Raw genomic sequence first — 15,254 nt, forward strand, 5'->3', positions numbered from 1 at the left:
CTGAATTAAAAGAAAAGTTCAAAACTAAAACTAAAAATTGTTTTTGTTGCTAAATCTCTGACAATTATACACCTGTTTCTCCACTCAGACATTACCACACAGACCGGTGAGTCAAGTCAAGTCACATCATGTTTGCATCAATGCTGACAAAACCTGTTGCATTATGTCTCAATGGCTTTCACAATTTCATAACAAAAATATTTTCTGACCTTGCCAAGCAACCAAGTCTTTCAGGATACAGGAAGAGCTAGTGTCAAAACGTGTCTGATTTTAACTGTAGAGACAAGACTTTTTACAAAAAGGTGTAAAAACCACTATGCACTTAGAAAAGCAAAGCAAGGACAATCTAGGATATGGCTCTGACAGTTAGTGAATACCTCTCTCTCCGTCTCACACAGCAATGACACAAGGGACCCAGTTAATGACAAATGTTGCATCTCATTACTGCTTCTCACCAAGTCATCCATCCCAGACTGCAGTATTAGTGGATCTCAGGTTTCAGTTGGTTTAAAGTATGAGTCAGTGTGGAAGAGGAAGCATCAACTATTTGAGTCACTTTCAAACTTAGTTTAGTAATATAAAAGTACATACCAACCCTTTCAGCAAAATATAAACACACATGGTTTTAGATTCTGTGTTCATTCTTTTTTGTTACACAAAATCTAAGGGAAATAAAAGAGGGGAAAAAAAGTTTAACCTTTCTTCCCCATCCCAACCACATGCAGCAAATAAAAAAGCATTTCATTAAATAATCATCTTTAAGTGTTATCAAACAATACTCAGGAGACAGACATCAGAAATCACTTTAATAGTGAAACTTTTGCTGCCCAACAGAATGGAAATGGCTACAAAACCCCCACATTCACTGAAGAAAATTATCTAAATTAATATTTTAAAGCAACTGCTAATTTGGGTAAATTAAATCTATGGTTGGGGGGAAAAATCCTATATTATGAACAAACCAGTACCACACATCAAACCTCTTAATTTCTGCAGTATAAATACAATGGTATGCAAAAATCCACGAGATATTTGCCCAAAGTTTTCCCTACTAGCTGTAAATGTGACAAACTATGATTTTCTCATTATCTCTAAAGGTCACCATTAGACCACAGCAACATTTTTCTCAATATTAAAATATACTTTTGCAATAAAAATAAGATTTTCAGCCAATTGAGGCATCATCATTGAGAACATGACCGTTTAAGTAAAAATGTGGAACAGTTGTAAAGTTTTCCAGAAGCAGACAATCCTCTAACTTTAAATACATTACAATACAAAAACAATGCCTTGGTATATATAACTGTTTTCAAAAACACAGGTTCAAATACACATCGCAAACAATTATATATGGTATTATGAGCAAAATGTTGAAGGGAAAAGTAATATATTCTTATTGCCCTTTAATGTAAAAGCTATGTTCTTGTGTTTCTAAATTCGAACTCATTTAAAAGACAGACATTTGAGAGCATAAAGAAGCAAAGACACAATGGGGGAAAACAAGTATAGAGAAGAAAAAAAACAATACAATTTTAAGAAAAATTAATAAAAAAAAACTCAAACCTAATTCTCTTTGAAAATTGGCAGGTAGCAGGTTGTGGTTTCAGCTCAAAGACTTCCAAAGAGAAATTATAATTGTGTGAAAAAAAAAAACATGATTTGCTGTTTTTCCTTTCTTTCCTCTGCAGACTTTGACAGTGAGGTGGGGTCCATGATATACCTCAGTGAGATGTGAGGGGGGTTGAGAGCTCTGAATTTGGCAGGTGTCTTTTTACTTCAAATGTGAAATAGTGGATATTGTTTTCACGTCTGCTAATACAAACTTATGGAAGTAATGGCAGGAGAAATAAAGCAAAGATTTAAGTGAGGAGAGGTGTTTGTGTGTCTTTGTAAGCAGTGTCTTTGAAAGGCAGTAAATGTAAACTCACAAAACTGCTTTATATAAGTAATAAAACATTTATTATCATTGCATCAAGATTTCTCTTTGCATATTTTAAACAGCAGCTTGTAGTGGTTAGGGGCAGGATGTGCTTTGCACTAGAGCCATCAGTCCATATGTCCACTTTGCATCACACCTCCATTTCAGCAGCAGCTTTTAACTGTCTCATTAGCCAACAGATGTTTTTGAAGCTCTGACTCACAAATATGCAACATCTCATTTCCGTTTGTGAGTCATTTTTCAAAATCCATTTTACAATTGAATCGCTTTTATTGTTGCTTGTGGTGTATCAAGACCTATTCCTCTTATTTTATAAATACTGACATATACATGTTAGTTTTAGAGGTATTTAAAAAAAAAACTTAAATGAATGAGTTTAAAAGTGATGTGCCTTTTTTGAAGGTGTCTGGATTTCTTGTCTAAATAAAAAGAAAAACAATTGTGTATGTTCATAGATTTTGATCCCTAAAATTCAAACAGTTGGCATAACAAAGGTTACATTGCAATTTAGGCATTTATACCCAAATCTTATTTTTTAACATATGAAATAACTCTCTCTGATTTTCTTTTCTTTTTTTGTATAACGTCTTTTTTTTTTCAAAATCAGAAAATGTGCCATAACTTTTTTATATGAAAGTTGTTACAACAAGAATAGAAGTCACACTTAGTAAATGTTCCACACACTGTAGCAGAAGCAATTCAAAAGGAAACTGTTACAAGGGACAGCAGGACTTCAGCCAGTTATTTTGGATTGGTTTTGTGACATTTTACCAAATTACTGAGGGAATGAATTGAACAGGAGGCGCACTAAATTATGTCTCAATCAGATATTGTAACTCTACGATGCAGTGATATACATAATCAGTTTATTTACACCGAAACATAAATTTTTGTACCAGCCTCAGAGAACCAAAGCTGAATGGATCGCACCAAAGCTGCATAATATCTCTTACTGTAATTTCACTACTCAATACCGTGAAGAATATTTTACGGTTATATCATCCAGGCTCGATATGACTGAAATATATTTGGTGACACAAAAGTGAAGCAGTGTAAACTTTGCTCCAACTCCCACATAACAGAGGCTTGTCGTGTAGCTGGATAAAACTAAAACCACACTACCGGCAACACTTTGTGTGAAACTTACTGTGATAGACAGGCAGCTATGCATCTACTTTTAATCTGTCTGCAGTTTATTATATAAACAAAGACAACTGAGGATAAAAAAAATTGCTGAATTTTGAAGTGTAACTGGGAGTTTTAGAACTACAGGAAGCAAATACTCTGAGCCCAACTTAATACAACTATGTTGGTCTGTTTTATATGGGTCTCACAGTTCATGTTAAGGTACTGTTAATTGACATTTAAACAAACTTAAAATGTGAAACATTGTGCTCCACTTATTTCCCACAAAGGTACTTTACAGTAGCTACATAGCAATTTGTAAACTGAGTCACAATCTCCTTTGGTCTCATTGTGGGCAACAGAATGCCTCCTCCAACGTGTGAGAGCCGGTATTTATCGGGTGTTACATGATCTGAAGTTTTCAGTCACAACGCAGATCCCCAATGAAAAATCTACAGTATCAGTTTTAATTTGTCTAGGTCTGTTGATAATTTTTTTTATCTGCACACCTCCTCATGCCTTAACCACACAGTAGGGCAAAATAGTTAAAACAAAAAACAATTAAAAGAGAGACTACATGTCTAATAATTACAATTCTGCTTTTTTTTTTCCTGCATATTTTTTAAAATTATGAAATAACATAAATAAAGAGTTGCTTCGATCAATAGTGAGATGTAAAGTAAGACTTGAATCATAGGCAATGGCCAGGCAACGATAAACACAGTTTTGATTTGTAAATTTTTTTTTATTCAAATTGTGAAAAAGGGGAATTCTATGGTTTCTTGAAAATGTTAAAATCTTATCTCGTTTTTGCACGTCATCTCCACTTTTGAGCTGAATGTGACTTTTCACTTCTTACAACATAGCTTAGAAGAAACTTTGGGTTCAAACTATTTTTTAAGTTACCAAGAAAATTACATGGCATTTCAACTTTTCAAAATTTTAATAAGAGTGTATGACTACCCAGGATTCTAATCTAAAATATAAATGATTCATGATGAAACTCTCACACTATGATAAAGAATTATGGCTTCTAAGAGCAAAAATATTCAATATAAAACTTTTATGCCCATTAAAAATGTAGTTACTTGGCTTTAGTCAAAAATGTTGACCCTCCCTTTTCCTCTCAATCCATTCATAACAAAAAGTGTTATTAAAATAATATAGACAAATGGCAGAGTGTTTTACTCAGAAAGCATCACTGAAGCCTCCTGATCTTCGAAAGCTGCCTCCGCACCACCACTAAGAACCCTCTAATCTGTGCCAATCAGATGACGCTAAACAACCATTTGTTATAAATTGGACAGAAGTGCACGCCCGCTCCCCATTTCAACAACCGCTGTAGACCTAAGCAAATAGCTGCGATGTAGCAAAAGCAGGCACAGCAGTCACGATGACAGAAATAGCAGAGTGGTGAATAACAGAGAAAAGGAACTGGTGTAATTAACATGGTGGCTGGAGGCTGATGCGCTGCAGAGAGAGAAAGATTCAAACAGAACGGGGGCTGTTTTTTGTTTTGTTTTTTTGAAGGGATGTTATATGTGCAGAAAAAAGGATGAGGAAGTGATAAATAATTATGGAGAAAAAAAAACACTTTGATCCATAAATAAAAAAATGTTAGTTCCACTTGTATGCAGTCAATTAAAAAAATAAATATACTGAATTGTTTTAAATAAGTAAAACACATTGTATAGAGAAATCTAACATGTACAAGCAAATATTTTGCCATAGAAGAACTTTATACTTTAGAATCTAAATCCACTAACATGCTGCAAAATGTTGCATAACTCCTCAGAAATGAGGCAAGACAACAGGAGAGACACACACCGAAATACAGATAATTGCTTGTTTTCCAAGACAAAAAACTGCCTCACTTCATCATGTCTGTCATTCTCAACTCGATTATACTGACAATACTCAGATAATGCTTTACTCCTTATTTATTTGTAATTGCCAATTTAGGATGCATTTTAGTCCAAATCCTTAAAGGAAATGTAACTGGATAAACTGCAGAGAGAAAACCATTGATTATTGCCATTATAAGAGAGCTGCAGATTTCCAAAATGGCACAGCACTGCGTGGGCAACAGTGAGCTGGAACAGGGCTGCAGTATGAGCAGAGGGAGAAGGATTGAGAGCGAAAGCAGATCAGTCTTCTGTGCAAAGAGGACAATAAGCAGCAAAATGTGCAAGACGGAACATAAAATAAACATTTCCAGACTTTGTTGTCTTAAGTTAAACATTGAATATTGGCATCTTGCAGCCTTAATTGAACACAGGATGGGTCTTAAAAGTAAAAACTGAAAACTAATTCAACAATTACAAAGCAAGGTAAAAAAATTTAAACACACAAATCGATCTTCCGGTGACTGCAAGAAGACATTCTTATGTGGGCAAGTTTAATGCCAGCAGCCATTATTTATACTCACAGTATAAATAAGAAAAATAATTTAAGAAAAATAAACGAAAGGTATCTGTGCAACACTAAACTGAATGTGAAGTGTTTTCCAAGCATATTCATAGTCCGATAATATGTGCAGTGGAAAACTAACCTAACAAATTTTACTTGTTTTGGCTCATCACATAAAGTTGTGCATGTTAACACACACTGAGCAATACATTATGCTAATCAAACATCTGAAGGAGTCAGAGTATCACCCTCTTGTGTCTTATTAAAATAATCCCAATCATCATACCACCTGCAAAAGGTGTTTCTAAGAATAAATGAAGAGGACAAATTTTAAAAAGTGATGAAGACACTCTGAAAGAGTCTCTACGACAAAGACATAAATATAATGTGTAGTGTGCCAGCATGTACTTTTGCCAAGGAAGTTGTCTCACATTCCAACAGGAAACACATCTAAGCCACTTCCTGCTTCCTCTGAGGAAGTCACAAGTCGAATAGGGCACCGGTGAGCCAGTCAGCCTCAAAGAATTAACTCTGGGTATGTGTGAATTTCCAAGACTACTAAAATAATCAGCTCAAGTGTTACGGTATCTTAGCACTACTCTTCTGTTTTCTTAACACATCCCGTTTTCACTGAGAAACATGTGTGCATTGATTCAGTGTTTATCTTTGCTTTCAACTTTAAGTTGCTCTTTTTTTTTTTTTTTTACAAATGTTACATGTTGTATTTTTCTATTTACAGCTTCTGCCTTTTCTAAAAGCTCTATAGAGGTGAGCATCTTGAGTTTGTGGCCTTTGCAATAAAGATGCAATTTACCCACGCATAAGAAAAACCGAAAAGCAGAAAACACTTGGTTCTAAATGCTGTAGATGGACAGAGGGTGAAATAGAGGCAGATCTTGTTTTCTGTTTCAGAGTTACTGCAAAGATGGATGGAATTTATTATACACCTAAAAACCTGTCTGAATTGCACCTAATTACACATAGTGTTCAAAATATTATGCAAGGTTATTCTAAAGATCGCTTGATGCATTGTGTCAAACAAGTACGCCTGCATATTTATTATTTGTTTTATTTCACAAAGAAAAATAGCATTACTCAGCATATAAATCAGCATATATTGTCAAAAGGTTCAAAAAATAAATTAACTCAAACAGGAAACATTTAAGTTTTTCAAATGCATCCCCTCTCTGGTGACCACAGTTATTACCTATGAGCTGGCAAAGGTGGCGACAGTCCTGAGTAAGATCTGATTCACAATGATGCACTAATTTGCTGGAAAACTGCAGGACAGCATTGACCCAAGGTTACATCGAGGCCACTGTCAACTCTTATACACAGTCAAATAAATTGCATCATTTGCACTGGGACTGCAGCTGACAGGTAGGCAAAGGTTTTTGCCCAATTACCGAAAGAAAGGGATGAAGCTGGATAAAGCGAACCACTGGATGGTGCCTAATGAGGACGTGGTATGATTGCTGTGGGACTCAATTGTGCCCACAACACAGCTACTCGATTGGTACAGAATGGCCAGAATTAAGTAGCAGAGCAAGTGACAGAGATACGGAGGGAGGGAGAGAGATAATGGAAGTGAGAAGGATTGATTCCTCACTCAATGTGAGAGTATGTGAGCGGATATGAGATGCTGCGACCAAAAGTGGGAAAGAGATAGATGCGCAAAAGTAAGTTAGTAGTCACTCCATCAGAGCGGTGTTTGTTTCATTCTTTTATAAAACATCCAACTATTTATAAAACTGGAACTGGGTGGAATGCAATACACAACCTCCCATAAGTCCGTTATCAAGACAAAAAATGGAAGCAATCAAAGCAAGCTCAATTTTTTTACTTGCTGACTTTCACTGGCAACCTTAAAATACATATTTTATGCATATTTTGTAAATTGTCTGGGTAGTAATATGGGTAATACCCATGTGATATATTTGCTATATCACATGGGTATTACCTGGTAGGGACTTTTTTTTATGAGTTTAGGTGTTCCACCCGAAAGGGGAAAAGAATTTTAAGTAAAAAGGCGCTGTCAACAGGCACACAAGAAATATGTTTGACTTCAAGTGGACACTGAAGAGATGTAAAGAAAATGGGTGACCTGCACAATGACCAATACCACACCACACAGTCTAAAAGCTTTGGGTCGTGGGTCACATAAGACACTGCAATACAAGTAAAAACTAAAGAACACCCAAGTCACGCTGTTGTGGAGCTCTGACATTTACTTCAAGTCAACAATTGCAGGCAACATTTGACACAAATTGGTAAAATTATTAATTTATCAGATAAGCAATTTATCTAAATCCTCAGTCCAATTGATCAAAAATCATAATCTAATACTAGTCAACTTAAACAGTTTACTAGGCAAAGTAAACTATGCGCTGAAGTCAATTATTATAGGCACAACAACAAAGAAGTAAAGTTTGGACACCACTGTTAATCATTTAATAATTCAATGCTCGTTTTGATTTTGTCTTTGACTTATGATGCTTGCCTGGAAAAGATCAAAACCTGCTAAGTGACTGCTTTGTTGAAAGGGATTAGATAGACCTGGACTGCATAGGAACATTGTGCCCCAAGAGTGTGCAGAACGCCATCACGACTCAAGTAATTTGCTTAGTAGGCCGTACACCTTCACAGCATGAACAGATGTGGACACAAACACTTGGTACTGCTTCGCACATGTTCAGCTGTGTGTTTACCTACGGTGGCTCATCATATGCTCGCTCACTCTCCTCTTGATTATTTAGTTTCTTATTAGATGATGAGTCTGGTGTAGTGTAGGTGGAGTAAGATGTCTCCATTTAAAAGCAAATACCATTTTTTGTAAATATTAGATTGTAAATATCTGTTAGTATTGAAAAGAAAAATTTTATTAATAATGTTTTGTGATCAATTCTGGTTTGTGTAAAGCATTTTATTAAACCTCCATGTCCAACCCGTTGCCTACAATTTCAGATGATTAAAAAATTTATAAAAACTAAAAATTGACATTTGATATTTTTGTATCAAATATCAAAAAGTGATTTCTGTGTAGGATATCTAACTAATGTAAATATTCAATACGTTTGCTTTTCAAAGCTCAAATGATCTTAGTCTTTTTTTAAAACAAAATCCTCGTATTTTATCCACCCCTCTTTAGCAGATAATTTGTTCCCACTGTCTTCCAGTTACATCCTTGTCTAATTATGAGCCATACTCCCATTTCCATTATCGTCATCTTCTCCTCCCTGGTGTTTTTGTTTAACCCTTCTTAGACTTTTTCATTTTTTCTCCTCCCTTATCCCCCTTATACATGTGTGAAGATAGCAGTTTTTGTATCTGTGTGTGTGTCAGTCTGTGTGGGAGGTGAACAGCATTGCTGGCTGGAGGAGGAGGTGAGAGAGAAAGAAAAAGAAGCGAGAGAAACACAGAGGGAGAGGGAAGCAAAGAATTTGCTGGAACAAAACATGCTGTTTCAAACTCATAGATAAGAGCCGCCTACTCACTAGTTTCACTTCAAAGCAAATAAGTCTGTGTTTTTGTTTTACATGATGTTTTGTCACTGGTATTTAGTTATTACTATTAGTTTCTTGTATTATTTTTAGCCCCCTATGTAGCTATTCAGCAATATCTTCACTTTCATCTATAAGTGCATAGCTTGATTGTTATTGATATCCTTCTAATGTCAAGACATATGTTCAACCAAGATGTAAGAAAAATAGTTGTAAAACGTTTTGGAATAATTTGGAATCACAATAATTTTTTTGTCTAAATTGCTGCATGTGGATTTTAAGATAAAAAGCAATGAAACTTATCACAAACTTTGTGCCTTTGTTTCTCATACTTGAAACAAAGAAAATGCAAGTATGACTCAAGTATGAGAAAATGCATTCCCTGGTTAGTATGACAAAAAGATATTAGGTTATTGGATTAGCCACTTATAATATTGTTGAATATCATAGTAAAGATATCAGTCATAATGAAAACACGTTTCTTTCTTCTCTTCATTATGGCGTTTCCAACCCATTGTTGCCTTGATCTGTGTCTATCCCAGCGAAACTCAATCCAACCAACTGAATACATCATTGCTAAAAATGACTTTATAGCGCTCAGATTATAAAAGGTTGAGATATACTTGTCTTGTGTTGAGCTCTTTCTCCGTTGAAGACAAAATGCAACAGAATAAATTCCCATCTTTAGAATATATATGAAATTCAAAAACAAAAAGTCTGAATCCCACAAATTCTACTCACCAACTCAGTTTGTCACCACAGCCAGGAATTCACATTGAATATCTCAAAGTATGACGGCAAACCTAAAATAAAAAGAGACAGACTTTAACACAAAGAATGTGCAGTAATAAAACTGAACCTCTAACACTGCAAATGAGTCATTCATGAAATAAAATATTAAAAACTTAACACCTCAAATGAAGGACATGCTAAAAAATGTGCTGGTATTAAGAGTACATAAACAATTAGAGCTTCCAAAATTAAAAAAATAAACCAACGCATGATTCCAGCCATTATGTGTATTTATCTTTGGAACATTTACTTACTTTTGATTTTTAAAAGAGCTCATGAAAAACATCGGGTCAAAAATGGATTCTGTCCAGTTTCACTAATTCTACATGTCAACTGCAACAAAACTGTCAGTGCTTTTTCAAGAATCTCAGAAAAAACATATGACAAGAAACCAGGCAGAAAGTGAAGACTCAGCAGCTTCGGCCATTTTTCTGAGAGAATCTCACGTACTATTTCAAACTGAAATTTGGTATTCATTCCCAATCAGTTTAAATTAATAGGATAGCTTTTTTTCACGTTTTAAAGTGTTACAGCAACCTTTTTATTATAATGAGTTCTAAAAGCCTCTGGGAAAATGACAGTGCTAATTTTAATGTCTCTCTCAACATGGTAGTAATTCCAGTTTAAGGACCATCACAGACACTAACAAGACCTTAAAAATCCTCATGTCTGTAATGAAGCACAAGCATTAATTGACTTAGCCTAATGAATTACACCCATTAAAGTAGCCACAGAAGTGATCTACATGCATAATTCCATTGCCACCACTTATAGAAGGATGTCAGAAACGTGGGTGACAAATGAAATCCTAAAACAAATGGCACAGTTAGTTAAAGGCTATAAAGAGCGTAGCATTGACAGCTCAAATCAATCCTCTGGCACGTAATTTCAGGCATACACATAGGCGCACACATATTTAATTTCCTCTCCACTCTGGCTGGATTTCCTGGAAGACCAAGGCTGCAGAAGCTGCCAACTCCACACACTGCAGAAAAACTTGTCATGAGTTCCATCTGTGTGGTGTTGCGAGTCCACTTGACGTGACTTTAAAAGGGATTGGTGTTTAGAAATCTGATAGATAAAAATGTAGCTACAATATTCTCAAGCCACTGTGGTTTGACAAATGCATAGGACAGGACCTTTGTTATCCCGTAGCACATCTTACTGATAAGAGCAACCTAATATTACGTTCAAATATTATATCTGAGAGTCTGAATTTCAAGAATCAAATTTTGCAAAATGTTTCACATGTAACCAGAAACAATCAAATTCATCCACAATTAATTACAAGCTCTTCTGAGAAATAAAAAAGATGTGCAACACTTAAGCATAATAAATCTGCTAAACTACTGGAAACAAAACTATTTTTACACTTATATGCAATTACCAACACATTTTGGGGTTGGTTGTGTATTTTGAACAAGAACTTCACAAAGAAAGTATGATTTAGTGTACCTACTACCTCTAAGTCGTAAATATCCCGTCTTAGATTTTTCATTTGAGAATGCACGTAGCATTGACAAAATGGTAAACATAGTTTCAAACAGCACTTATCCCTTTTATTATGAAAATGAAACTGCAAACAGTGAATATATTTCCTGTTACTTTGCAGTGATTTAGAAAGCATCTGATGGAGAGACACTCCGATTTGTAATGAGACAGCACAAGACAGCTCATTCAGATGTGTTGTTGACTCATTCAGATACCAGCAAAGGATTTCTGCAGAGGTGGTATTTAATTAGTGTTGTCTGATAAGCCTGATCAGAATAACGGATATATTGTCTCTTATGATTAGTCACTAAAAGTGGAACAGTTTCTACATACTCATATATAATAATACAGTAAATGCACCTCAGCATGTGGTAACTTTCATGCTTAATCCATAAAGTCAACTTTTTTCTTCTCCAATTATTTTATGATGCATGAAGAATAAGCAGGTTAGTGATGATTTTTTTTAATATTATAAAAACAGTGAAGGGTTTTGCAACATGTTCAAACAAAGAAAAAAAATACATTCTGGCTTATCCTGTTAGCATGCCAGTCAGACTTTATTACATCAACTCTGCAGTCCTATTAACCAGTTCAGAGTTTAAACTAGTCATCTACTTTATCTTTCCATTCATCAAGCTATTAGTGAACACAGCAGACCTGGACCTTGGACCTCGTTTCATTTCTGCAGTTTGGCATTCAACATAATGAGGCTTGCTAATAGTTCTTTCATGTCTGTGAAAGGAAGCAAACTGTTCAAACTGGAGCAGATATGCAGGTCTGAGGAAAACCAGAACCTGAGCCAAGTATACTTTGAAGATCTGTGACAAATCATATTGATTTCTTCTTTATTTTACCAATTGTTCCATAGATTAGTTTATTTATGTGTTTTTTTTTCCTTTTGCTTCTACATTACCTGTGCAATCTACACAATACAAACATTGTTTTCACGGCACCAATTTCATTAAGCTGTAGCTTGGCAGTAATAGATCTAAACATTAAGTAATAATCACGTTATTACTAAATAACTAAGAGCTCACTAAATTTTTTTAGTGAGCTTTAAAGACATTGATCACAAGAGTCATAACTTGTACTAATTCCAGTTAAGGTATTCACATTATACTAAAAGGTTAATAAGAAAATTTGAGTTTTGAAGAAATTTTCAGGTCGATATTTGTTGTCTGACTTGTCGATTGTATTTTTTTTTTCCAAAATAACTAATGCATAATAAGTAGAAAGTTTTTCTTTTTTTTTGCATAGTTTTGCATTACAATACTAAACTCAAAAGCATATCATGTATGTTTTTGGCTTGTGAGTTTGCAGACTCAAAATAGGAGTAAAAAAAATAAAAAAATAAAGAAAACATTTTTCATCTTTTGACCTTTGACCTCAATAATAAAATTCCTCATTCTAATCTTGGTCTTTTTTGTAAATTATTCAAAAAAAAGATTTTCAGCGAAGTGGATGAAATACAAAAAAACTCTTGAAATCCTGAAAGTTGCATTAATGAAATTTGGACTGGTTACAAAAAGCTTTTGAAGTCGGTTTCAAAGACAGGAGAGCGTAAAAAGACAAAATTGCAAGAAAGATGAAGGTTTGACAGATGGAGAAAAAGTAAAGGAACGCAGATATGAGAAGAGACGTCAGAGAAGAGACAAACCTTATGTGGATTGGTAGAGACTACTTATCTTGAGTCCAAGTTTATCCAGATCCTTTAGCACCAGATTTTGTTTACATCAGACATCTTAAAGCCTTTTTAACTTTAAACTTCCATTTTTGCATTTTGGTGTTATAAGAGACATCAAAAAAGTGTGAAAAAGTATTTTCTTCTCTTACAGATCTCTTCTATTTTTGCATTTTGTCACAGTTACAATTCAAATAATTTAAAAAGTTAAATATTTCTATCTCGAATAGGAGTTTAATTTTCTGAAGTAAGTGACAAAAAAACATTAAACTTCATATAATTTTTTTTTAATATGTGTTTGTAAATGTTTCAGAAAGAACAAATTGAATAACTTTAATCAATCCAAAAAGTGGTTTTAAAAGGATGATTAATTAAGTGACAAGAAGCCAAACTAACCAACCTGATCTTTGACTAGGTCACTCTAGTCTAAAGCCTTCATTTGTTTTGTTTTGTTAATCATTAGGAGTAGATAGGTAGGTCTGCTTTGCACCGCATAATATTTAATATTTTCCCAAGTCTTTAGGATCATCAAGATGCATTTTGCAACATGTGAGGCAGAAATTTGGTCAGTTGCTTTCACCTTGGAAGGCTCCCATGGGCGCCATATTTGCCTGTTAGCTGACGCCTGGATTGTAGCCAATGATCTGTTCGAGAAATTACAGTAAGCCGGAAGGATCCATGTTTTTGATTTTTAACGGTGGTTCAATGATGTTCCAAAGCATGAGAATTGTCTTGTTAAAAAGTTACAAGTGTCAAAGACAAGCATGATCTATTTAGGTGGTATCAGCTAAGATCAACTGTCCAAATACATTTAATAAATCACAGGTTGACCGATAATTGAACAAGAATTTTTTTTTCAAATTTGCAAAGTCAGCTTGGAAAGCTCATCTTACTTCATCTTAAAAAAAGTTATTTTTATATGCAATTACCTAGGAAGCAGCTTAACACAAATCATCTATTTATTTGGATTCATATAGAGCCTTGGCTTATAAAAAAGGTCATAAAGCAGACGATGTCCAGATGTCTGGCAGGATGAACAAAAAAAAAAAAAAAAAAATCAGAAAACAATTAAAATAGTTTTCTTCCCAGCATACGACTGACATTCATGCGATCGTCCACTGATTCAGTAAGAAAAACCTTGTACAAAGCGATAGTAGGGAATGTTTGTTTCAAATCATTTTAAAAGATTTCTTCAGCATGAGAACCTGTGTCAATGGTTGCATGAAGTACTTATTGGTTATAGCAGGTTCTTAAATACAGACTGACACCTAGTAGAAAATAGTCAAGATATGAAATGCCTTTCCCACAGAAACAGTCCTTCCTATTCTAGCATTTAAGAAAAATAATTCCTGCTGTGAATCAGACAATGGACTATTTGCTTTTCCAGACTACTGGCTTTTATATTTTTAGTGAAAGAAACTCATAAAAAGAATCAGGATCCACTGAAATACACTTGAATTTTTCTTACATATCTAATAAAACATATGCACAATTCTTCCTATGAGTGGGATTAGGTTCTCACTTCCTGTCTAGATGGGAAACATTTGAGCAAAAAAAGAGTAATTATCACCTTTTAAGAGATTCCCATGTTACCTACTCAACCTCTGCTTGAACTCCAAAGCTCAGCCGTTAATGACTTACAAATGCCAAGACTGTGAAAAGAACAGGTCCAGTACAAAGGTGTAAAATCAACACCTTTTATTAAATAACCCATAAAAATACCAACCTAATAACAAGTATATGTAAAGAATGAGCCTCATTACAGAAGCAGGGAGGAAGGCGTCACTATGCAGAGGGAGGAAGAGAATGTAATGTGGAAAGCCCCGTGAAGGTTTCTGGAGGGGGGGGGAAATCGGAGTGAATGAAAAAACTCGGTGCATCAAATCACAGATCCCCTTTTCAAATCTATTTCAAGACAGCAGGAGCAGCTTTGTTCCTTTGCCACCAAGCCTCACTTTCTGCCCACTTTCGGCCCAAATTCATTGTTTTAGGCACGGCTCCCTATCTCTGCTAAGTCTCAGCTGTCTGCTCTTCACATTCCTCAGCCATAAGTCTCAGTTTTCTTCCATCACATTCTGGAAAACAGGAACATGGGCTGGCAGAGAGTCACTGTATCAAATCCGTTTGTTGGTTAAACCTTTTCAAAAGTGGAGCTTGGATTAGACATGTTTTAACTGCTGCTGGTGTTCACAAAATCCAGACCAAGTCTTGCTTGCGTTGGCGTCTAGTATTAATTGACAAGCCAAAGAATATTTTGAAGTTCACCCAAGGGACACACGAGCTTTAAATGTCAGAGTACATGTACAACCACTAAACC

General features: G+C 34.9%; 1 protein-coding gene across 2 annotated transcripts in view; it reads right to left on the reverse strand.

The window, feature by feature from the left end:
* sipa1l1 (signal-induced proliferation-associated 1 like 1) overlaps positions 1-15,254 on the reverse strand; it is a 69,237-nt gene that overhangs the window by 38,257 nt on the left and 15,726 nt on the right. For both annotated transcript variants that reach the window (XM_055054547.1, XM_055054546.1), the window contains exon 2: positions 9,715-9,776. The gene's annotated coding sequence lies outside the window, so the exon portion shown is untranslated. The remainder of the gene's footprint in view (positions 1-9,714; positions 9,777-15,254) is intronic.

This window comes from Poeciliopsis prolifica, unplaced genomic scaffold (genome assembly GCF_027474105.1).
Source record: "Poeciliopsis prolifica strain line A6 unplaced genomic scaffold, Auburn_PproV2 SCAFFOLD039, whole genome shotgun sequence".
In the NCBI taxonomy this organism is placed as follows: Eukaryota; Metazoa; Chordata; class Actinopteri; order Cyprinodontiformes; family Poeciliidae; genus Poeciliopsis; species Poeciliopsis prolifica.